The 15210-nt window shown below is 39.3% G+C and overlaps 1 long non-coding RNA gene across 1 annotated transcript in view; it reads right to left on the bottom strand.

Moving 5' to 3' along the window:
• Window positions 1-536: 536 nt before the first annotated feature.
• Window positions 537-15210, bottom strand: part of LOC109552162 (uncharacterized) — a 21283-nt gene continuing 6609 nt past the window's right edge. The window contains exon 2 of the long non-coding RNA XR_002178926.3: window positions 537-678. This is a non-coding gene — a long non-coding RNA (uncharacterized lncRNA). The remainder of the gene's footprint in view (window positions 679-15210) is intronic.

Genomic DNA, 15210 nt, shown 5'->3' with positions numbered 1-15210 from the left:
ATATGTACGTACATATCAATATATACATACATATGTAGACTATACAGATATACACACATGTATATATACACACTCACGTATATGTGTACATATATATGTACAAATCACAGAAGAAACTCGCTCTAAGGGTACTTTAGGTAAGTCATTTCTCCCTGTATATCTCAGTTTCCACATCTACAAATGGAGAAACTTATGTAAGATAAGTCATGTAAGATATCTTATGTAGTAAGCTTGTGCAAAATAGCTCAGAAGTATTTTTCTCTTTTAAAATTAGAAGTATTCCATGATTCACTGAAAAAATTTCTAAGTTACCCTGGACCTTAACCAGTGATTCAGTTTACAAAAGTGGGATTTGCTTGCAAATTTTAGGTAAATAGGTCTATAGAATGAAGCATACTGTTTTTCTTTCCAAAAGTCTTGTTGAGGAATATAATTATTTTAAGGTAGAAGAATCGTCGTTGATGTATGTATTTTAAAATTCTACAAAGTGATTGTGCCATCATTGATTCAAGGTCAGGCTGGACATCGTTATCCTCTGGAAGCATTCATGATCAGGTTCTTTGCATTCTTTTGCAACTGGCCACAGTCAAAGGGAATATGTCAAGAAAAGGTCAGCACATGCTGAGGTGAATCCATTTGCAGAGAAGAAAGAAATGGAAGGGGCTATTTCCATGGCTTCTAAGAGAAACAAAGAGAGAAATGTGAAAAATGAAAACTAGTTTGCAGTGGCAAACAAAATGAACTAGTCTATAAATATTTCATAATTTTAGCCCCATAAAGCCTCATTGTTTGGTGGTTATCTTTATTATGAGTAATCATGGGTTGCTTTGTGTTTGTTTCTAGCTTTTTCTGCTCATCTCTGTACCATCCGTCTTTGAAATAGCACCCACCAATTTCTTTTTCATTTACCTCATCCTGGTATACAGAGAATATATGTAGTCATCAAGTAGGAAGTTAGAGACATACTATCCAATTTAAACGTATAAAGTACATTTTTAGAGTCAAAGAGTATGGTCTATAAAAATGAAAAGCCAAAGGTAAAGACTTTGGTAATGTCTTCCTTTAGAAAGAGAATAATTTTGGAGATAGCGTCTGTTTTCCCAAGAGGTCGAGAAGGTTCTCACGGGAGCAGTTACGTTGCTTCCTGTGTCTTGGGAAGGTGTGAATAGCTCATCAGTAGCTGAGATGTGTACAAAGTATCCCTCTTGGCTCAGAAGTGGGGCACCTTTACCTGTGCGTATCCATCCTCTCTTCCTTTGTTACCATCACCTTTATCTTCCTTAGGAGAACCACCTGTTTCTCACCTTAAGTTCAAGTGGTCTGGTGGGACTACCCTCACATGTGTACCATCATCACCCCACCACCCCCATATCACAACCCTGTCCAACAGTGCAGTCCGTCCCTGTGGCTATAGTGATGGGTTCAGAGATGAACACCTAACCCAAAATGGTCCACCGAGACTCAATCCTGGGATTCTGTTGGAATTATTGGAGAGGAAGGTTTAGCCCCTGCTTTCGGTAAATGAGAAACAGAGACGGTGTCAGCCTGGAGCTGCAGGGGCTACCTCATTCAAGAGAGCTCGACAGAGGAGACCAACTCAACCCAAAACATGATGAAGACCAGCCTGGACCCACCCCTGGTCCTTCCACTTTCTAGAGTACATAAAATCTTTCTCTTTGCTTAAGCCAGCATGAATGGGGTTTCATTAGTACTTGCAACTTAAAGCTTCCTGAGGAATTCAGAAGTCAAGTTCTGTAGAACCTGGAACAGAATAAGGACCCAGAGATGCTTGTGAAATGAAGCGGAAGAAGAGCCCTTGTTTGTTTAGGGATCTGTACATCACTGGCAGAACTACAAAACACAAGCTAGGAAGTGGTTAACAAAAAAATCAGGGTGTGTATTTGGGGAGGGACACACAGGGGCTTCAGAAGCACGTGCGGTGTTCAAATGTTGAAGCTGAATGATGGCCACACAGACCCTTGGTTTATTAGTATTTTTTAATGTACATATATATTTTACACTTTTATGTTTAGATTCTATGTTTCCATTTTTCTGAAGTTAAGAAACTTGCACAAAGCCACAGGGCTTACAAGTGGGGTTATATTACTCCTTAGCTCACAGGGTTGGGAGGATTAAATGAGACAAAGCAAGTAAGGCTTTAGAATCATGCATGACACATGAGAAGCGCTCGAGATGTTAGATGTTGGTCTAATAATAACTGTTTGGGGATGTTGGGAGGATTATAGAAGGTAATACGTACTAAACACTTAGCACAATTTCTAGCATCTAGTAAGTGCTTATTTTAATATTTGCTATTATCACTTTTATCAGAGCTGGTTCATATCTTTTCCTGACAGACAATCTTCCATAGAAGTGGGTCATCCATGGTATTTGTGGGCTGTGTATCTTCCTCCTACCATCAGGCTCTCGTAGCTTAAGACATTTTGCTCAAAAAGGATATGGGTAGAGATATTGGTACGTTTTTTGAATTCTTGTCCAGATTTATGTTTCAAACATCTTCACAGCAGTGTAGAAAAATTTTAATTTGTGTCTATATCATACAATGCAGTAGTCACTAGCCACGTGTGGCTATTTAAGTTAAATTGAAATTTCATTCCTCAGTTGCACCAGCCACATTTCAAGTGCTCTGTAAGCATATGTGACTGGTCGTACTGTCCTGGACTGCATGGATATGGAATATTTCCATCACTGGGGAAAGCTCTATTGGACTGCACAGTGCTGTATCGGGAGTGATTAAAACCAGAACTGGAAAAGCCCCAAACCCTCCATTTGCAGAACTAGGAGGGGAGGCATTTTGGGGGGAAGGCTTCCTGGCTGTCTCCCAAAAGAGGTCAGAAGTTGACCTCACCTTGATTCAGTGATGATCGTCCAAGGTCTCCCTGAACCTTGCAGACTCAGAGCCTGACCTATCTGCACCTCCAGAGAGGGAGCAGGGCACTTGTGATAACCAGGTCTCCTTGGTGTGGGTCATGAAGTTAGAAGGCCAATCTGTTGATGTAGGATATAAACCCTCAGTGCCCAAGGACCAGCGCTCAGGCCCTCTGGCTCCCAGAGCCTCTCCTCCCCTGTTTAAGCAGAGGGCTGCAGGGATCCAGAGTGAGCAGGGCAGTGGCTTGTGTGGTCTGAATGTGCTCTTTGCCAAGCTTAAGGGAGACCTGCCTGTCACTGGAGACAGGCAGGCACATTCTGTGGCCAGGCGCCCTCAGGAGTGATGATGGTCAACATTGCTGAACTGAACTCTGGGCTGTTCCTTTTCTTTTTTCCTTCCTTCCTTCCTTCCTTCCTCCCTCCCTCCCTCCCTCCCTCCCTCCCTCCCTTTCTTTCTTTCTTTTTTCTTTTAACACCTTGTTTTGAAATAATTTTAGACTCAGAAGACATTGCAAAAATAATGCAAAGGGTTCCCTACTACCCTTCACCCACTTCCCCCAACAATAGCGTCTTAAATAATCAGAGTCCATTGTCAAGACCAGGACACTGAGGCTGGCATATTACCCTTTTCTTCTGATAATAGCAAATGTTTTATTGGATCCTTACAGTGCATCAGGCATATTGTTTATTTCTCGTAACCACGCTCTACTGCAAGTATTATTATTATTGCTTCATTTTATTGATAAGAGGACTGAAGCTCTGAGAACTTCACTATCTTTCCCAAGGCTAGTCAGGTCGGAAATGGTAGAGCTGGGACTGGACTTCATCAAGTCTGACTGCAGAGCAAACACTCTTTAAATACAAATCAATGTTGAAAAACTTTAGCAAGCAGGCCTCAAAGGTCAGACCGGAAGCCTTTTTACCTTTCACAGCCTGCATCTCTGAGTCGATTCAGTATTTGTTAAATCTGCCCTGCCTCAGGAGGGGAAAAGGGGAGCTGTTGACTAGAGCCCCCAAATTTTGACAGCACATTACTAAACCCAAAGTTTTCCCCAACTTTTAATAAATGTATAATGATATTTAATAAAAGTAAATAGTAGCATTCAAAATATAAAGTGTACTGCAGGGAGTTGTACATGTCAAACTCTGACTTAACAAGGTCATCAGTTGATATACCATGACTCATTATAATTGGGACATACATTCAAAAGTTAAAAGAAAACAAAACAGTAGAGGCCTAACACTAGAGGAAAACAGAAAAATTACAAACACATTTAGTAAATAGGTAGATAAAAATACAGAAGGATATGCAATGGTAATAGCTGACATTTTCAAAGACTCATATATGCCAGGCACTGTGCTAGGCACATAGATATTTAGATAAGTCACTTCCTTTTTTTCTTACTCTATGACATTAGCATCATTATCATCTTTGTAATATAACAGCTAACAAACAAAGATTGGGGACGTACTGTATGCCACGCAATCTGCTAAACACTTTACATGGTCTCACTTCATACTTTCAGTTCTTCTTGTTATTACCTACCAGTCATTTCCTACCTATTAGGTAGGTATAAGGATGCCTATAGCTTACATTTATTGAACTCTTACAGTGATGCAGTTGATGGATCACATGTACTCCTTATTTCATTTAATTCTCATAGCAAGTCTCTGAGGAGGGAGCCATCATTATCCCCATTTTACAGATGAGGAAGCTGAGGCTCAGAGCCATGAAGTAAAAGAGAGCAGGTGAAGGAGCCCTGATTCAGATGTAGACGTGTCTCTCAAGTGGTCAGGGGCTACACGCCACATGCTCTCAGATTTTAGAAGAGACAGTTAAATGTTGACTGCCGTCCTTTGCAAGGGAGACCATGCACAGCTTTGACCCTGAAGAGTGAATAAGTAGCAAGACAGGAGAGGGACCACCCTGCGGGAGTGAAGGCGGAAGCAGGGATGCTGAGGGATGCTCCTGGCTTGTGTGACTCCAGGAAAGAAACCTGCTTGCTTAGAATTCAAAGGTGAGACTACTGAACAGGAAGGCTGGGTTCAAATCACAGGGAATCTTCCATGCTTTTCAGAGGAGTGTGGACTTAAAGAGATGAGCTCTTCGTTTCGGAAACAGTTTAGGGCTTTGAATGTGGTAGTGGTGAAACTGTGGCTCCACAAAGAACCATCTGGTAGCAACATGCAGTGGTTGCTGGTTCTCACTGCACTTTTCTCCCTGTAGGCATATAGCAGGGTCTCTGGTGAATAAAATTCCCTCTGCTTTCCCTTCACAGTTCCCACTGCCCTCTCTGCATATAAAAGAAAGGAAATCAGGAAGAATTTCATCTGACAGGATTCTGATCAAAACTTGACTATTCCACTAGAAAAAAAAAATTGAAATCTACTCTTTTACACGAACAGTGTATCGGAGATCAATGTACAAATCAGACTGGCCATTAATTAATTTAAATAACAGCTGGAAGCACTTGGTGCTGGGATAAAATTTGGGGTTTTTCATCAGCTTTGAGGACTGTGAGCCCCTCAGACAAGGCGGGGTTCTGGAGCCCCACCCACTGTACAAGGAAAACACTTTGAAGCACCCATAACTCATCTGACCACACTCCCTGTCTGCTCCTCCCTCCATCTCCACCTGTTATGAGGGCGGTCTGTTAAACAGCCCAACCCAGGAGAAAATGGGGGGGAGATTGCTGTAATGAGATCATAAAGGCGCCATTACTATGGATCATTGGCTATGGCTTGGAAATACTTTCGTTATGGTGAATTGCATCTATCAACTCAAAAACATTTTAGAAGTAAACAAATGAGTTACCAATTTACCACCTAGGATTCTCCAGGTGAGAGTTTATCCCACCAAAACTAATTTTCCAACAAACACCCTCCCCCCACCAGCCTATGCTATCCTTTTTGCAAATTCATGGACCAAATGTTGATGATACTTATGTACACATTTAGCAAACCCAAACTCTGCCAAAGTGGGTGAAAGGCAAATGACACCAGTGGATAGAGAACCAGGGTGCTTTAACATGAATGCACAATTTGCTGGCCATCTCTCTTACTGTAGGAACGATAGTACCAATGACTGCCATGACTCAACATACAGGGCAGGAATATCTACAACATAGTCTCCTGTATTTGGAAAATATGTTTATAACTGGTTTGTAGATGGGTACCCATACCTCATGTGTAGTCAAAAACCAAAATAAAACAAAACAAAGCACCATGAACTAGGAAGCAAGAGAAGCATGCCCTACTCCTAGCTCTGTCTCCTTTTTCCTATGAGATGAAATCTTTTGGATTCTCAGTTTTCTCGTCTGTAAAGCAAGTTAGATGAATCAGAGTATCTGAACATTCCTTGTATTTGATTGATGAGCTCATCTAAGACTGTCTACATATTCAAAACACTTATTCTAAAGTTAGTGGATTTTTTGTTAAGGCTGGCATGTGGTCAAGATAGGGGATTTAGACTTGCCTAAAATTTTGTCTCTGATATGTGGAAAAAGGGCTCTATCCCCACATGTTTTAGAAATGCTCTGTTGCACCATGTTGGGCTGGTGTCTTCTTGCAAGACTTCTCAGGGCCTTTAATGTGTTGATATGAATTGTGGATCCTTAAGAAGTGTCCAAAATCATTTGATCATAAAGCTCTGTATTTTTCTAAGAAGGAACACTCACAGGCAAATGCTGTGTTAGAGCCCTGAGCCTCCAACCTTAAGCTCACTCTGCTGATCTTTCTGCCTAAAAATACAAGCAGGATGCCTTTGATAGGCTACCTGTGAGACCAGAGGTACCAGTCTTGTCTTAGAACTCTGACAAATGAAACTGCAGAGAAGAAATGTTGATTGCCTCTTTCCTTTATAAAAAAAAAATAATAATAGCTCTTCTGAATCTGTTTTTTAGGGAACTCTCTGGAAAAATTCCCCCTAAACACAAAGTCCAGAATTGTACCTATTTTCTGCCATTTTGTTTTTAAGTCTTGATCTCTTAGTTGAGAAAGAAGAAGTCTTAAGATGAGTTTGAGGAAAATTCATAGCATAGTGATTGCTTCTTCTGGTTATTGGTACCTAAATTTTTTATGGCAATATTTAAGTAAAGCACATAAATGGGAAGGGAAGCTATAATATTGAAGCTTTGGGCATCAAACCAACTTGGGTTGAAACCCAGCTCTACTACTTAGAAGTTACTGTGATTCTGTGTAACGTAATTATTGTCTCCTAATCTCACTTCCCTTGTCTGTAAAATGGGGATTGTGATAGCTGCCCCATAGGGTAACTGCGGCTATTATAGAAGATGTATTGAGAATTACTGAGTGCCATCCATATGCAAAGCATAGAGAGAGCTGGCTTTACGTTTAGGAATGAAGACTCTGTTAAACTGGTTTTTGCCTAACATTCCTCTACCTAAGATTGGTTCAGGATGGCAGAGTAGAAGGACGTGTGCTCCCTCTTGCAAGAGCACCGGAATCACAACTAACTGCTGAACAATCATCGACAGGAAGACACTGGAACTCACCAGAAAAGAAACTCCACATCCAAAGAGAAAGGAGAAGCCACAATGAGATTGTAGGAGGGGCGCAATCACAATAAAATCAAATCCTGTAACTGCTAGGTGGGTGACTCACAAACTGGAGAACACCTATACCACAGAAGTCCACCCACTGGAGTGAAGGTTCTGAGCTCCACGTCAGGCTTCCCAACCTGGGGGTCCGGCAACGGGAGGAGGAATTCCCAGAGAATCAGACTTTGAAGGCTAGTGGGATTTGACTGCAGGACTTCGACAGGACTGGGGGAAACAGAGACTCCACTCTTGGGGGGCACACACAAAGTAGTGTGTGCATCAGGACCCGGGGGGAGGAGCAGTGACCCCATAGGAGACTGAACCAGACCTACCTGCTGGTGTTGGAGGGTCTCCTGCAGAGGCAGGGAGTGGCTGTGGCTCACCGCGGGGATAGGGACACTGGCAGCAGAAGTTCTGGGAAGTACTCCTTGGCATGAGCCCCCCTGGAGTCCACCATTAGCCCCACCAAGATCCTCTAGGGCCCAGTGCTGGGTCGCCTCAGGCCAAATAACCAACAGGGAGAGAACCCAGCCCCACCCATCAGCAGACAACTGGATTAAAGTTTTACTGCGCTCTGCCCACCAGAGCAACACCCAGCTCTACCCACCACCAGTCCCTCCCATCAGGGAGCTTGCACAAGCCTCTTAGATAGCCTCATCTAGCAGAGGACAGACAGCAGAAATAAGAAGAACTACAGTCCTTCACCCTGTGGAATGAAAACCACATTCACAGAAAGATAGACAAAATGAAAAGGCAGAGGACTATGTACCAGATGAAGGAACAAGATAAAACCCCAGGAAAGCAATGAAATGAAGTGGAGATAGGCAACCTTCCAGAAAAAGAATTCAGAATAAGGGTAGTGAAGATGATCCAGGACCCTGGAAAAAAGAATGGAGGCAAAGATCAAGAATATGCAAGAAATGTTTCACAAAGACCTAGAAAAATTAAAGAACAAACACCTAAAAGAATTAAAGAACAAACTAACAGAGATGAACAATCCCATAACTGAAATGAAAAATACACTAGATGGAATCAATAGCAGAATAACTGAGGCAGAAGAACGGATAAATAACCTGGAAGACAGAATGGTAGAAATCACTGCCACAGAACAGAGTAAAGAAAAAAGAATGAAAAGAAATGAAGGCAGCCTAAGAGACTTCTGGGACAACATTAAATGCAACAACATTCACATTATCGAAGTCCCAGAAGGAGAAGAGAGAGAGAAAGGACCCCAAAAAATATTTGAAGAGATTATAGTTGAAAACTTCCCTAATATGGGAAAGGAAATAGCCACCCAAGTCCAGGAAGCACAGAGAGTCCCAGGCAGGATAAACCCAAGGAGAAACATTCCGAAACACATAGTAATCAAATTGACAAAAATTAAAGACAAAGAAAAATTATTAAAAGCAACAAGGGAAAAATAACAAATAACACACAAGGGAACTCCCATAAGGTTAACAGCTGATTTCTCAGCAGAAACTCTACAAGCCAGAAGGGAGTGGCATGATATATTTAAAGCAATGAAAGGGCAGAATCTACAACAAAGATTACTCTACACAGCAAGGATCTCATTCAGATTTGATGGAAAAATCAAAAGCTTTGAAGACAAGCAAAAGCTAAGAGAATCCAGCACCACTAAACCAGCTCTACAACAAATGCTAAAGGAACTTCTCTAAGTGGGAAACACAAGAGAAGAAAAGGACCTACAAATAAAACCCCAAAACAGTTAAGAAAATGGTAATAGGAACATACATATCGATAATTACCTTAAATGTGAATGGATTAAATGTCCAACTAAAAGACACAGGCTTGCTGAATGGATACAAAAATAAGACCCATATATATGCTGTCTACAAGAGGCCCACTTCAGACCTAGGGGCACATACAGACTGAAAGTGAGGAGATGGAAAAAGATATTCCATGCAAATGGAAATCAAAAGAAAGCTGGAGTAGCAATATTCATATCAGATAAAATAGACTTTAAAATAAAGAATACTACAAGAGACAAGGAAGGACACTACATAATGATCAAGAGATCAGTTCAAGAATAAGATGTAACAATTATAAATATATATGCAGCCAACATAGGTGTACCTCAATACATAATGCAAAAGCTAACAGCTATAAAAGAGGAAATCAGCAGTAACACAATAATAGTGGGGGACATCTCACTTACACCAGTGGACAGATCATCCAGACAGAAAATTAATAAGGAAATACAAGCTTTAAATGACACAATAAATAGATAGATTTAATTGATATTTATAGGACATTCCATCCAAACCCAGCAGATTACACTTGCTTTTCAAGTGCACACAGAACATTCTCCAGGATAGATCACATCTTGGGTCACAAATCAATTTTGTGACCCTCGGTAAATTTAAGAAAATTGGAATCATATCAAGGATCTTTTCTGACCACAATGTTATGAGATTAGAAATAAATTACAGGGGAAAAAATGTAAAAAACACAAACACATGGAGGCTAAACAATATGTCACTAAATAACCAAGAGATCGCTGAAGAAATCAAAGAGGAAATCAAAAAATATCTAGAGACAAATGACAACAAAAACACAATGATCCAAAACCTATGGGATGCAGCAAAAGCAGTTCTAAGAGGGAAGTTTATAGCTATACAAGCCTACCTCAAGAAACAAGAAAAATCTCAAATAAACAATGTAACCTTACACCTAAAGGAACTAGAGAACGAAGAACAAACAAAATGCAAAGTTAGTAGAAGGAAAGAAATCATAAAGCTCAGAGCAGAAATAAATGAAACAGAAACAAAGAAAACAATAGCAAAGATCAATAAAACTAAAAGCTGGTTCTTTGAGAAGATAAATGAAATTGATAAACCTTTAGCCAGACTCATCAAGAAAAAGAGGGAGAGGACTCAAATCAATAAAATTAGAAATGAAAAAGGAGAAGTTACAATGGACACCGCAGAAATACAAAGCATCCTAAGAGACTACTACCAGCAACTCTATGCCAATAAAATGGACAACCTGGAAGAAATGGACAAATTCTTAGAAAGGTATAACCTTCCAAAACTGAACCAGGAAGAAAGAGAAAATATGAACAGACCAATGACAGGCACTGAAACTGAAACTGTGATTAAAAATCTTCCAACAAACAAAAGTCCAGGACCAGATGGCTTCACAGGTGAATTCTGTCAAACATTTAGAGAGGAGCTAACACCCATCCTTCTCAAAACCGTCAAAAAATTGCAGAGGAAGGAATACTCCCAAACTCATTCTATGAGGTCACCATCACCCTGATACCAAAACCAGACAAAGATACTACAAAAAAAGAAAATTACAGACCAATATCACTGATGAATATAGATGCAAAAATCCTCAATAAAATACTAGGAAACAGAATCCAACAGCACATTAAAAGGATCATACACCATGATCAAGTGGAATTTATCCCAGGGATGCAAGCGTTCTTCAATATACACAAATCAATTGATGTGAAACACCATATTAACAAACTGAAGAATAAATACCATATGATCATCTCAATAGATACAGAAAAATCTTTTGACAACATTCAACGCCAATTTATGATAAAAACTCTCTAGAAAGTGGGCCTAGAGGGAACCTACCTCAACATAATAAAGGCCATATATGACAAACCCCCAGCAAACATCATTCTCAATGGTGAAAAAATGAAAGCATTTCCTCTAAGATCAGGAACAAGACAAGGGTGTCCGCTCTTGCCACTATTATTCGACATACTTTTGGAAGTCCTGGCCACGGCAATAAGAGAAGAAAAAGAAATAAAAGGAATACAAATTGGAAAAGAAGAAGTAAAACTGTCACTGTTTGCAGATGACATGATACTATACATAGATAATCCTAAAGATGCTACCAGAAAACTACTAGAGCTAATCAATGAATTTGGCAAAGTTGCAGGATATAAAATTAATGCACAGAAATCTCTGGCATTCTTATACACTAACAATGAAAGATCAGAAAGAGAAATTAAGGAAACAATTCCATTCACCACTGCAAGAAAAGAATAAAATATCCAGGAAGAAACCTACCTAAGGAGGTAAAAGACCTGTACTCAGAAAACTATAAGACACTGATGAAAGAAATCAAAGATGACACAAACAGATGGAGAGATATACCATGTTCTTGGATTGGAAGAATCAGTATTGTGAAAATGACTATACTACCCAAAGAAATCTACAAATTCAGTGCAATCCCTATCAAATTACCAATGCCATTTTTTACAGAATGAGAACAAAAAATCTTAAAATTTGTATGCAGACATAAAAGACCCTGAATAGCCAAACAATCTTGAGAGAAAGTGGAGCTGGAGGAATCAGACTCCCCGACTTCAGACTATTCTACAAAACTACAGTAATCAAGACAATATGGTACTCACAGAAAAACAGAAATATAGATCAATGGAACAGGTTAGAAAGCCCAGAGATAAACCCACACACCTGTCATCAACTAATCTATGACAAAGGAGACAAGGATATACAATGGAGAAAAGACAGTCTCTTTAATAAGTGGTGCTGGGAGAACTGGACAGTTACATGTAAAAGAATGAAATTAGAATACTCCCTAACACCATACACAAAAATAAACTCAAAATGGATTAAAGACCTAAATGTAAGACTGGACACTATAAAACTCTTAGAGGAAAGCATAGGAAGAACACTCTTTGATATAAGTCACAGCAAGATCTTTTTTGACCCACCTTCTAGTGAAATGGAAATAAAAACAAAAATAAATAAATGGGACCTAATGAAAGTTAAAAGGTTCTGCCTAGCAAAGGAAACTATAAACAAGACAAAAAGACAACCCTCAGAATGGGAGAAAATATTTGCAAACGAATCAACAAACAAAGGATTAATCTCCAAAATATATAGACAGCTCATGCAGCTCAATATTAAAAAAACAAACAACCTAATCAAATAATGGCCAGAAGACCTAAATAGACATTTCTCCAAAGAAGACATACAGGTGGCCAAGAAGCACATGAAAAGCTGCTCAACATCACTAATTATTAGAGAAATGCAAATCAAAACTACAATGAGGTATCACCTCACGCCAGCTAGAATGGACATCATCAGAAAATCTACAAACAGCAAATGCTGGAGAGGGTGTGGAGAAAAGGGAACCCTCTTGCACTGTTGGTGGGAATGTACATTGATACAGCCACTATGGAGGACAGTATGGAGGTTCCTTAAAAAACTCAAAATATAATTACCATATGATCCAGCAATCCCACTACTGGGCATATACCCAGAGAAAACCATAATTCAAAAAGACATAGGCACCCCAGTGTTCATTGCAGCACTATTTACAATAGCCAGGTTATGGAAGCAGCTTAAGTGACCATCAACAGACAAATAGATAAAGAAGATGTGGTACATGTATACAGTGGAATATTACTAAGCCATAAAAAGGATTGAAACTGAGTCATTCAGTTTGGATGGACCTAGAGACTGTCCTACAGAGTGAAGTAAGTCAGAAAGAGAAAGACAAATATTGTACATTAATGCATATATGTGGAATCTACGAAAATGGTACAGATGAACCAGTTTTCAAGGCAGAAATAGAGACACAGATGTAGAGAACAAACCTATGGACACCAAGGAGGGAAGGGGGGTTATAAATTAGGAGATTGGGATTGACATGTATACACCAATATGTATAAAATAGATAAGTAATAAGAAACTGCTGTATAAAAACTAAAATTCAAAAAAAATTCCTCTACCCAGATGCCTTATTATTTCACAGCCTTTCTGTCAGAAGAAAAATAAATATGATTCACATTTAGGGGAGAAAAACAAATTGCTAAATGAAATTTAGTGTGGGATAATGAATAAATGTTGATCTAGAATAATAAAGAAGTAATGACCTAGCCCTGTCTTTTATCTTTAAAAAAACTCTTTACTATATGAGACTTTCTCTTTCACTCTGGAAAGTTACCAAATACACTACAGATGTGCGTAACGATCCCTCCCTTTTGATGAAATACATGATATATAAGCTTTAGCCTTAGGCCCCTCTTCAAGCTAAAAACGAATTTTAAAGACATTCAGCATTATAATGAATAAAACCTAAATCTTTTAGAAGCAAATGATCATCCTGACCCCTCATATTATTTCCAATGTATTTTATACTAATTGTTTTAAGAAAACTCTTTCTCCTGGATTAATATTTCAACTATTTAAAAATAGGTAAACTTTATTGTCCATTATCACTTGAATAGACCAAATAATTTTAGTGCCTCCGTAGACAACTGGCTTTCAAATTGAAGCATCGTGATTTAAAAATAAAGAGAAATCATCAGCATTGAAATAGATTAAAATAGATGTCTACTTAGAATTGTAAAAGCAATTCCATTTTTCTTATGTCACATTTAAAGCATGGTTATTATTTTTAAAAGATATTTCAGACGGATATTATGGGTTTATTAACAAGAAAAGCCACCGTGTAATAGCACAATGATAAAGGATGAAGGGTGAAAAAACAAGCAGAATACCTATTTTACTTTTTTTGAATGCATCTCAATGAAAATCATTTACACAAAGAAAAATGGGGCCGAGCTATTAAATTATCAGGCCCACCTATTATGCTGTGATAATTAGAAGTCATACGAAGATGATACACAAAAAAGGTAAGTTGTCAAGCAAGTTGGAATCACTTTTAAAAGTAGAACTTCACGTACAAGAGTAATGAAAGTGCTCTTCGTTTATATACGTGAGAAAAGGTTTCAGGCTCCCAGTTCAAGATGGCAGACCAAACACACATTTATTGCCCTTCTACCTCAAATTCTACCGACAAATATATATTGAGCACCTACTTCGTAACAGGCAACTAAGATGAAATTACATCTAACAAGGTGAACATGGTAGGTGTCCATCAGGAAGGTAGCACTTGGGGAAAATTCCCAAACTCAGGAAGCAGATGAATTAAACTGAAAAAGCAGAGAGATCATCAAAAGTACAGCCCATAACAAGCCCAGGAAAATATGGTGGTAATGAATTTGCCCTAAAATAAAAGAAAAAGAAATAAATTTGCCCTGAGGATCAGTAGAGAAACTCCAGACTCCTCTTCTTTATCACCTAAAGCAGGAGTCAGCAGAATCTATAAAGGACCAGATAATAAATGTTTTTAGCTTTGTGGGCCATACAATCTTCCTCTCAAAAGCACTCCACTCTTCCCTTGTAGTCTAAAAGCAGTCACAGACAACACAAAATTGTGGTGTAGCTGTGTTCCAATAAAACGTTATTTACAAAAACAGGTAGTAGATCACAGTTTGCCAACCCCTGGCTATATTGTATGAAGTGGACAAATAAAAAATAATTTCAAGGGAATATATCTGGCCAGAATTTTATCTCCAGCCCAGCCTCTTCTCTGCACCCCAGGCCTGTCTGGCTGCCCTTCCCCACATCCAGGTAATTTCCTGCACCCCAGCGTACCTGTTGTTGATCAGGTATTCAAGATGAATCCTGGTGATGAATCTTGACCTTTCCTTTTCCACTGTTTATCTCGATCAATAGTAGGCTCTGCCTGTTCACTGCTTGAGTGAATCAGTTCACTTCTCTCCCTCTTTACTGCCAGTAACAGTAGCAGAAGCCCCTTGGACCACTGCAGTAGCCTCCCATCAGACGCATCTTCATCCACCCATCCATCCATCCGTCCATCCATCTACCCGCCCACCCACCCATCCATCCATCCAATCTCTTCTCCACATTTTCAGTAATTTGTTCACCAAATGTTTATCGAGTGC

Source organism: Tursiops truncatus, chromosome 10 (assembly GCF_011762595.2).
Source record: "Tursiops truncatus isolate mTurTru1 chromosome 10, mTurTru1.mat.Y, whole genome shotgun sequence".
NCBI lineage: Eukaryota > Metazoa > Chordata > Mammalia > Artiodactyla > Delphinidae > Tursiops > Tursiops truncatus.
The sequence above is the reverse complement of the archived record's forward strand: the minus strand, read 5'-3'. Positions and strand labels throughout refer to the sequence as shown.